At 40.6% G+C, this 10,984-nt stretch overlaps 1 non-coding gene across 1 annotated transcript; it reads left to right on the top strand.

The window, feature by feature from the left end:
* Positions 1–10,563: 10,563 nt before the first annotated feature.
* LOC120106913 (small nucleolar RNA R71) lies at positions 10,564–10,669 on the top strand. Its single transcript, XR_005508898.2, has one exon. It is a non-coding gene; the product is annotated as a small nucleolar RNA R71 (small nucleolar RNA).
* The last annotated feature ends 315 nt before the right edge of the window (positions 10,670–10,984 follow it).

Genomic DNA, 10,984 nt, shown 5'->3' on the forward strand with positions numbered 1-10,984 from the left:
CTCTTAAATGGAATGATCATTTGAGGGGGAGAAAGAAAATTTCAGAAGGAAAGATCTTATGGAACTTAATCGCATAAATCTATAACTAAAGGAGAGAGAAAGAACACTAAATGAAAAGTGATTCTAATACTCTCCAATATGTATCATCTGAAATTTAAATCTGAAAATCTGTATGATACACCTTGAGGCGTGTTATTTGGTTAGTATATCTCATGCATCACTCTTGAACCAAACTGCAAATCTTAAGAGCCTCTAATTTAATGAAAAAGGGGGAGAATAATGTGTTAAATATTCTTGAGTATCTCTTAGAAAATCTATTTTTGGAACTTCACTAATGAGCTCAAATTGGCTTGCTTTTTGGAACTTCAATTTTGTGCAAATTCATTATTTTATGTATCAAATTGTGCTTATTTTCTAAAGAAATAAAAGAAAGTCTTTAAAAGAGCTCTAAGATGTATCAAAAATTGCATGAATGTATATTTTGATATTTGTGCCACAATGCTCCTATTATCATAAAAGAACTTTGAAGTCATTAAGAAAATTAATTAAATTGCTCTCATGGTTGATAAAATACTTAATAGATTGGGCAAAAGGTCTTAAATGAACAAGCTTTCATACTTAGTGAAGAGAGGTTAGATCTCCACTCATGTTTTTCCTTGAATATCATTAACCTAAGGAAGATTCCACCTACACTTGTTTAGAAAACTATCAAATTAAAAAAACCTCTTGAATTCACACTCGATGTGTTCTGCTCTGATCTTTGTACTTAATGTTTCACTATCTTTTTGATGTTGTCAAAAAGGGGGAGAAATATCTAAGTATATGCTATATACCTCAGAATGCTTTATTACTTTGAATTGAATACAAATCAGCTTAAAATTTAAATATGTTGATTGTGTTAAGCTGATTAAATCTAAAAGCATTATCATGAAGTATGTTTTTAAATATATATGTTTTCCACTTCATGCAACTTAGCTATGTATTACTTCTAGAAATCAATATCTTTTATATTGCATATACTCCAAGTTTTGTCATCATCAAAAAGGGGGAGATTGATGACCCAAAGATTGATTCATAGATTGATTTTGATGATCACAAAACCTTGAAGTATAGATACTAATGTTTATGTTGCAAGGAGAAAGATATTTATTTTGCAAGGAACATAGCAAGTTGGAAGAACACAAGAAGGCCTCCAAAGCTCTCAAGTTGGAAGAAAGCTACAATTTATTGGCCCAAGCTTAAAGTTCAAAGGATTCAAATTGGAGGAGTAAAATCAAAAGAAAAATTCAAAAGAACAGTCTTCGAGTCGACTCCAGTGGAATTCGAGTCGACTCCAGAGAAGTATGAGTCGACTCCGGAGAAGTATGAGTCGACTCCTAGGAGTCACAGGCAGAAAAGTCAGAGAGCAGTTTTCGGGTCTGAGATTCGAGTCGACTCCAGTGGAACGCGAGTCGACTCCGATGGTTGGTAGGTCGACTCCGAAGAAAGCAAGAGTCGACTCTCAGCGGAACACAAGGAAAAAGTCAGAGAGCATTTTTGGGACTCTGAGATTCGAGTCGACTCCCGCATTGCACGAGTCGACTCCGAGACTCCGCGACCATCAACAGACAGAAAACCAAGTTACTGCCTCTGAGATTCGAGTCGACTCCCAGACAGCTCGAGTCGACTCCAAGGCAGCGCTACACCAAGATGGCAGAAGGTTGTGTTTCACAAACTGAGAGCCGAGTCGACTCCAAGGAAGTTCGAGTCGACTCCAAGACTGGACGAGCCAAAAGACAGAGGATCGGAAGTTCGGGGTCTGAGATTCGAGTCGACTCCCAGGACAGTCGAGTCGACTCGAGAGGACAAAATTCAAAATTGGATCCACGGACTTCAGTGGATGAGCCGACTCCGAAATTGCCAAGTCAGCTCCAGAAGTTGGCGAGTCGACTCCGGGTTAAGACGAGTCGACTCCCAGTCGAGGATGCACCATAATTCAAATTTGGAACAGTGGCCGAGTCGTCTCCAGTAAAGCACGAGTCGACTCCTGCAACAGGCGAGTCGACTCCTGATCGCGCGAGTCGACTCCGATCCCAACGGTAATATTGTCAGGAAGTGCAGACTGTGTCCAACGGCTCTATTTTTGTCTCTAACGGCTAGATTCTTGTTTCCACGCCATCTAAAGCTATAAAAACAAGAGGAGAGCTAGGGGAGAAGGCATGGAAGTGGGAGAGATCATCTAGGAAAGAGATCTCAAAGAGATTACAAAGGAAATCTCCCACAAGCACAAAAGGGCCATCCAAAACGAAATAGAGAGAAGAAGAGCATCCAAGTGAATCCGAAAGCTTCCTCTCCATCCGCGTGCTGCCTCGGGGATCCTCTACTTCATGCCAAATCAGAGGAGGATCAAGTAAAGAAGAAGCCGAGCTCCTCCATCTTCAAAACTCGTTTGAGGGCTTCTCTTTACTCTATTTGTTTATATTGTCATATCTGCTTGTTTAAGAAGCTTTGATTTGTTTTTATTCTTTGTTTTAATATCTTGTAACTTGATTCAATCAAGGGATTGAATCAAGGGGTTAAAGGTTTGTTGGTGAGCCAAAGGGAAAACCAACGGTGTAAGGTTTGTTGGTGAGCCAAAGGGAAAACCAACGGAGATAGGTTTGTTGGTGAGCCAAAGGGGAAAACCAACGGAGATAGGTTTGTTGGTGAGCCGAGGGTAAAACCAACGTGTAAGGGTTTGATTGTGAGCCCGGGAAAACAATCGGGGTTGGTTCTAGTCGGTGAGCCTGGGAAAACCGACCGAGTTCGTTGTGCGCTCGTAAAAACAACAAGTTGGGTTGTGAGCTTGTAAAACAACCGGCTGTAATCGGTAGGATTATAGTGAAATTTCCAAGAGGTCTTGGGGAGTGGATGTAGGTGCTGGGGTGCACCGAACCACTATATGTCCTTTGTGTTTGTAATGCCTCTAGTTATTGTCTAACTAACACACTTACTTACTTAGATAAATTGCTTGCTTAATTCTTATCCGCACATCCTTTAGTTGCAAGCATATTTAATCAAGTCGAAGTCTATACATCAAACCCTTGCTAAGTTTAACTTTCACTGTGCATCTATACAACTTAGCATAGTTACTCATAAAGTTTTAGAAGTAGCATAAAAGTTTTAAAAGACCCAATTCACCCCCCCTCTTGGGTTGTATCTACTGGGCAACAATATCTCTACGGGTGATTGTACCCATTCAAGTCTGACAAAAATTGTGAGCATCTTTAAACAAGAAGGGCTAATAAAATCCACTTTGTAAGACTTTAGCTGTAGTTTTTCTACCTCCAAAATGCCCCCCGCAGGCTTGGGTATGACAAAAATTAAGAATACTCTGAAATTCTCATTCAGGCACACATCAACGAATTACCTGATCAGGACAGTACTTAAACAGATCTGGTCGTCCAAAAAGTAGAACTTGACTTGTGAAAGGAATTGGTCCTTGTCCTGCTTGGACCAATAATCGAAAATTTGTACTACGGCAAGATAGTTCACTATGTTGGCAAACTAAGGTGTTTTCACTTGTTGTACCTCAAACAATTGTTCATTTGGAAAGGAGTCATGAAGTAGTGAAGTGTTATGAGAAGGCTCAAGAAAGATTCTAGACAAATAGTCCACTACAATATTTGTGGTACCTTTCTTATCACGAATTTGTAAATTAAATTTCTGTAACAACAGGATCCATCAAATTAGACGAGGCTTGGTGTCCTTCTTTTTTTTTTTTTTTGCTTTAAAAAAAGGGGAAGGGAGGAGGAAGAGACAAGCCCACCCCCGCGTAGCAGCCCCCACTAGGCCCCCACCCCGCCAGGAGAATGTTTGATGCGGGCAGAAATGACCGTGTGTTGGGCACCCCGGCCGGTTTTACTCATACCCTCCCCACCCATGGGCCTGGCTCGGTTATCCCTCTGGGCTCCGGCACGAATACCACGTGTGAGTACGTCACACCTGGCACCACCGAGGCTACCAGCAGAGCGATACGCCCTTCTAGACCCCAGGTCCGAGCAGGGAGCATCCGGTCTCCACAATTTAATCGACGCCTGTGCGTTTCGAACTCGGAACCACTTGGTTGGAAGTAAGGCCACGCTCCCACTAGGCTACCATCTCAGTGGTGCTTGGTGTCCTTCTTTGAAAGAAGGTACCGGAGAGCAGAATAATCAGTAAATACAATAACCTTGGATCTTAAGAAATAGGATCGAAACTTGTCCAAAGCAAATATTACAGCTAGTAATTCTTTCTCAAGAGTGGTGTAGTTCAATTGTGCATCTGAGAGTATCTTACTAGCGTAGTAGATGACATGAGCTAACTTATCTAGTCGTTGTCTTAAAACCGCACCAATGGCATAGTCAGAAGCATCACACATGAGTTCAAATAGAAGTGCCCAATTGGGAGGTTGTATAACAGGTGTTGTAGTCAACTTAGATTGGAGCTTTTCAAAGGCCTCCTCACATGCGTCATCAAAGATAAAAAGGGTATCCTTGGCAAGGAGATTATACAAGGGCCTAGAGATTTTGCTGAAGTCTTTAATGAAGCGACGGTAGAAACTAGCATGGCCTAGAAAAGAACGGATTTGTTTCACATATTTGGATGGAAGAAGATTATAAATGAGATTAACTTTAGCTTTATCCACCTCAATACCCTTCTTGGACACAATGTGTCCTAAGACTATACCCTCTTGAACCATGAAATGGCTCTTTTTCCAACATAGCACTAGATTGGTCTCCTTATATCTTTTCAGAACGAGGGCTAAATTATTGAGATAATCATCAAATGAGGGGCCAAAAACTGAAAAATCATCCATAAATACTTTCAAAAATTTTTCTACCATGTCAGAGAAAATAGTCATCATACATCGTTGAAATATCGCGGATGCATTGCATAGTCCAAATGGCATTCTTCTATATGCAAATGTCCCAAATGGACATGTAAAGGTAGTTTTCTCTTGATCATCGGGATACACGACCACTTGGTTATATCCAGAATAACCATCTAAGAAACAGTAGAAATCCTGACCGGCTAATCTTTCCAATATTTGGTCAATAAAGGGCAAAAAAAATGGTCCTTCCTAGTCATGGAGTTAAGCTTCCTATAGTCAATGCAAACACGCCAGCTAGTGGTTGTGCATGTTGGCATCAACTCTCCTTCTGTATTTTCGACTACAATAATGCCCGACTTCTTTGGTACTACTTGAGTAGGACTTATCTAGTTGCTATCAGAGATAGGATAGATAATTCCGGCATCTAACAGCTTCACTACTTCTTTCTTGACTACCTCCTTCATGTTAGGATTGAGTCTCCTATGCATTTCATGGGTAGGTTTTGCATTTTCTTCTAGGTGAATTCGATGCATGCAAATAGAGGGGTCAATCCCCTTCAGATCGGTTACGGACCATCCAATTGCATGCTTGTGTTCTCCGAGCACACTCAAAAGTTGACTTTCCTATTTTGTCAGAAAGGTTAGCCGCGATGATTATAGGTAGAGTATCTTCTGGTCCTAGAAAAGTATACTTAAGCATTACCGGAAGTGGCTTTAACTCAAGTTTGGGAGGGGACTTGATGGAGGGGCAAAGTGGTGCACTAGAAAAGGTAGGAAGAGGTTCATATCGGGTTCTCCAAGGATGGAAATTTGTGGGAGACGGATTGTCGAGCAAGACATTTTCTTCTTCTATGGCCTTGTCTAAATCAAAGCTATCAAAATCAAAATAGGCTAAACATGCTTCCAAAGGGTCATCTGCCAAAATATAGGAAAGGGCTTCTTCTACAAGATCGTCCATTTTGTCTACTAGGAGGCACTCATCTTCCCTTGCAGGTTGATCAGAGGCGTGAAATATATTTAGTTTGACCTTCGTGTTTCCAAAAGATATATCCATCACCCTAGTCTACAATTAATACATGCATTGGTTGTATCTAAGAAGGGACGATCAAGAATCATAGGGATCTGTTTCTTAAGGTTAGGCACAGGTTCCATATCAAGGACGATGAAATCGACTAGAAAATAAAATTTGTCTACCTTGACTAGGACGTCTTCAATTGTCCCTCGTGGTATTTTTACAGATCTATCAGCCAATTGCACAGATACCGAAGTAGGCTTCAATTCACCTAATCTGAATTTTTCATAGACTTGAGTAAGGAAGAAGATTCACACTTGCCCCTAAATCTAATAGTGCTCGATCAATAGAATTGTCTCCTATCACACACGAGATGGTAGGCGCACCAGGATCCTTGAACTTAGGAGGAGTTTTGTGCTGGAGGATGGAGTTCACTTGTTCAGTTAGAAAGACCTTTTTAGGCACATGTGTCCTAGATTTTCATTTTTGGGTATAAAGGTTCTTGAGAAATTTGGCATAGGATAGAACTTGTTTTATGTTATCAAGGAGAGCGAGGTTGATTTTGGCTTGTTTGAAAACCTCCATTATTTCTTCTAACGAATTTCCTTTCATGCCAAAGGGAGAAGGTGCATTTAGATATTGAAGGAAAAGAGCCTTCGGTGTAAAAGATGTGGTCGATAATGAACTAGATGGCGACAAAGACGAGTTTGGATTCTCTTTAGGCATAGTCATACTCTTATTGTCACTTTCCTTATGCTCTTACTCTCCAACCTTATTATTTACCACACGTCCGCTTCTTAGGATAGTCATAGCGTTAGCTTGTTCATGGTGAACATCATTCGAGTGAGTTTCTTGAGCTATGTACTACCTCCTCAGGTTACTCACTGGTTGGCTCGGAAGCTTGCCTTCCTCTCTCCTATTTAGTGCACTTGCTAGCTGCCCTAGCTGAGTTTCTAATTTAGCAATAGACTGAGTATGTGAGTGCATAATTGTGTATTGGCTTCTAGTTCTTGAAGGGTAGTCAATACTTTCTACACAAAAACAGTATCTCTTTCGGGTGGTGGAGGAGAGACATGTTGAAATTGTGAATAGTAAGTAGGAGGACGGTTTGGATAAATATTTTGGAAAGGCTGAAAATTTTGGGAATGAGGTTGGAAAATACTAAGAGTTTGCTGCTTCTAAGAAAAGTTCGGATAGTTGCATCATCTCGGGTTATAAATGTTAGAGTATGGATCATTACCCGGTTGGGACTGTGCTTGGGCAGCATTAACTTGTTCTTGCACAAATTCAGAAAATTGAGCTGCCGAAGGGCACTCATAAATAGGGTGAGATGGGCTAGAACAGAGGGCACACACTTGTGCTTTGGAAAAGTTTGGAAGCTGTTCTCTAGACATTAATTGGTCCAACTTGTGGGACAATGCATCTACTTTGTCAGATAGACCTATGGACTAGCTAACTTCATATATGGTCCCTTTTCTTTGGAAACTCGGGGGTGCTTGACGAGCGGAGGAGGCATGGTGGAGGGAATTTTTATTGAGATTTTCAAATAATTGCCATGCCTCATGTTTACTTTTAAGCATGAAAGTTCCTCCACAAGAAGCATCAACCATCTAACGGTTTCGTTCAGACAACCCATCATAAAAGCATTGCACTAATTGTCATTTGGGTATTTGATGATGCGGGCATTTTCTGAGTAAATCTCTAAACTTTTTTCAGGTTTTATGAAATTCTTTCCCATCAGATTGGAAGAAGCTTGTGATAGCACGCCTAAATTGGTTCGTTCTTCCTATGAAAAAATATTTTTTTAGAAATTCATGTTGCATTTGGGCTCATGAAAGAATAGAATTGGCTTCTAATGAATGGACCCACTGCTTAGCTCTATCATTAAGGAAAAAAGGGAATAGCCTAAGTTTCAGAGCATCATTAGTGAAGTTTTAAATTTTGATAGTAGTGCAGATCTCAAGAAACTCATCTAAATATTTGTATGAGTTAAATTATCCAGACAATCGTCAAAAGATAGGCCAAAAACTAAGAAATCATCAATGAATACTTCTAGAAAGTTTTTCACCATATCTGAAAAAATAGCCATCATACATTGTAGAAAAGTTGCGGGTGCATTGCATAGTCCAAAAGGCATCCTCCTATATGCAAATGTCCCAAATGGACAGGTAAAGATGGTTTTCTGTTGATCGTTCGGGTAGACAGGTACTTGATTATATCCAGAATAACCATCTAAGAAGCAGTAGAAATCTTGACCAGCCAACCGTTCCAAAATTTGATCTATAAAAGGTAGAGAAAAATGGTCCTTCCTAGTCATTGAGTTGAGTTTTCTGTAGTCAATGCACACGCGCCAACCCGTGGTTGTGCGTATTTGTATCAATTCTCCTTCCATATTTTCAACCATAGTGATACCTGATTTTTTTGGTACCACTTGTGTCAGACTTATCCACTTACTATCAGAAATTAGGTAGATGATTCCAACATCTAGTAACCTCACTACTTCTTTCTTAACTACCTCCTTCATGTTAGGATTGAGTCTTCTTTGCATTTCTCGGATGGGCTTTGCATCATCTTCGAGGTGAATTCGATGCATGCAAAGGGAGGGGTCAACCACTTTCAAGTCGGCTACAGACCATCCTATGGCATGTTTATTCTCTTCTAGCACCCTTAAAAGTTTACCCTCCTATTCAGTAGATAAGTTGGCCGCGATGATTACAGGGAGGGTCTCTTCTAGTCCTAGAAAGGCATACTTAAGAGTTGTCGGAAGTGGCTTTAACTCAAGTTTAGGTGGAGAATCAATGGAAGGACAAAGTGGTGCGCTAGCAATGGGGGGAAGAGATTCAGGTCGGATCTTCCAAGGAAGGGAACTCATGGGAGATTGATTGTCGAGTAGGATGTTGACTTCTTTTATGGCCTTGTCTATATCAAAGTTGTCAATGTCAAAATGGGCCAAGCATGCCTCTAGGGGATCATCCGCTAAGATATAGGGAAGGGCTTCCTCTACAAGATCATCCATTTCGTCAATCAGGCAACACTCGTCTTTCCTCACATGTTGGTCAGCGGCATGAAACACATTCAACTTAATTTTCATGTTCTCAAATGATATATCCATTGCGCCAGTTCTACAGTTGATGCATGCATTGGTTGTCGCTAAAAAGGGACGACCAAGAATCACAGGGATTTGTTATTTTAGGTTGGGCACATGTTCCATATCAAGGACGATAAAATCTACTGTAAAATAGAATTTATCTACCTTGATAAGAACATCTTCAATCATCCCCCATGGTATCTTCATAGATCGATCAGCCGATTGTAAGGACACCGAGGTGAGTTTTAATTCACCTAACCCAAATTTCTCATAGACTGAATAGGGTAGAAGATTCACACTTGCCCCTAGATCTAAGAGTGCTCGGTCAATGGAGTTATCTCCTATGACACAGGAAATAGTGGGGCCGCCAGGATCTTTGAATTTCGGAGGAGTGTTGTGTTGTAGAATGGAACTTAGCTGCTCAGTTAGGAGGACCTTTTTAGGCACAAGTGTCCTAGATTTTCGCTTTTGGGTGCAAAGGTCTTTGAGAAATTTGGCATAGAAGGGAACTTGTTTGATGGCATCAAGAAGCGGGAGGTTGATTTTAACTTGTTTGAAAACCTTCATCATCTCTTCTAGTGAAGTTTCCTTCTTGCTAAAGGAAGTGGGTGCATTAAGTGCTTCAGAAAATGGGGCCTTTGGAATGTGAGTTGTGGCAGACGGGGGACTAGCTGAAGAAGAAAAAGAAGGTTTTGGATTTTTATGTGATATATTTCTCTCCTCTTCTTTAACTTCCTTATCGTTACCCGCCCCAACCTTATTATCTATTACACATCCACTCCTAAGGGTGGTCAAAGCATTGGCTTGCTCATGATTTAGTCGAGTTTCTTGAGCAACATATTGTCCCCTTGGATTACTCATTGGTTGACTTGGAAGCTTGCCTTCCTCTCGCTTGTTTAATCCATTAGCTAGTTGACCCATTTGGGATTCTAGCTTAGCAATGGATTGCATGTGAGAGTGCAATAGTTGTGTGTTTGCCTCCAAACTTTGAAGGGCAGTCAATACTTTCTCCTCAAAGGCTGTATTTCTTTGGGGTGGAGGAGGAGGATGTTGAAATTGAGTTGAGGAATGGTATAGATGAAAATTCTGAGGGTTTTGAAAATTTTGGGAGTAGGGTTGGGCAGTATTCGAAGTTTGCTGCTTCCAAAAAAAATTTGGATGATTCCGCCATCCCGGGTTATATATATTGGAAAATGGGTCATTATCCGGTCTAGGCTGTGTTTGAGCAGCATTGATGTATTCTTACACGAGTTCGAGAAATTGGGGTGCTGAGGGGCACTCATGAATAGGATGTGATGGGCTAGAACAGATAGCACATACTTGTGCTTGGGAAGAGCAAACGACATGTCCTCCTATCATCAGTTGGTCAATCTTATGGGACAATGCATCTACCTTGCTAGACAGGTCCATAAAATAACTTATTTCACAAATGATCCCTTTTCTTTGAGAACTCGGGGGTGCTTGACGAGAACAGAAAGCATGGTGGAGGAAGTTTTCATTAAGATTTTTAAATAATTGCCATGCTTCATGATCATTTTGAAGCGTGAAAGTCCCCCCGCATGCAGCATCGATCATCTGACGATTTCGTTCAGTCAATCTGTCATAGAAACATTGCACTAGCTGCCATTTAGGTATTTGATGATGTGGGCATTTACTGATTAGGTCCCGAAATCTCTCCCAGGTTTCATAAAATTTTTCTTCCTCAGTTTGGGAGAAGCTTGTGATGGCACGTCTAAACTGGTTCGTTCATCCTATAAAAAAGTATTTTTTAAGAAATTCTTGTTGCATTTGATCCCAGAAACGAATTGAATTGGCTTTTAAAGAATTCAACCATTGCTTGGCTCTATCTTTAAGGGAGAAGAGAAATAATCTAAGTCTCAGAGCATCATCAGTGAAGTTCTGAATCTTGACAATGGTGCAAATCTCAAAAAATTCATCTAGGTGTTTATATGGGTCTTCGTTGGTGAGCCCATAAAAAGATGGGAGCATTTGGATCACACTAGACTTTATTTCATATTGTACAGCTGCTACCTCAGGTAATCGAATGCAAGATG

Source organism: Phoenix dactylifera, chromosome 6 (genome assembly GCF_051530095.1).
Source record: "Phoenix dactylifera cultivar Ajwa chromosome 6, Ajwa_hap1_PhDact_Kaust_v1.1, whole genome shotgun sequence".
Taxonomy (NCBI): Eukaryota; Viridiplantae; Streptophyta; class Magnoliopsida; order Arecales; family Arecaceae; genus Phoenix; species Phoenix dactylifera.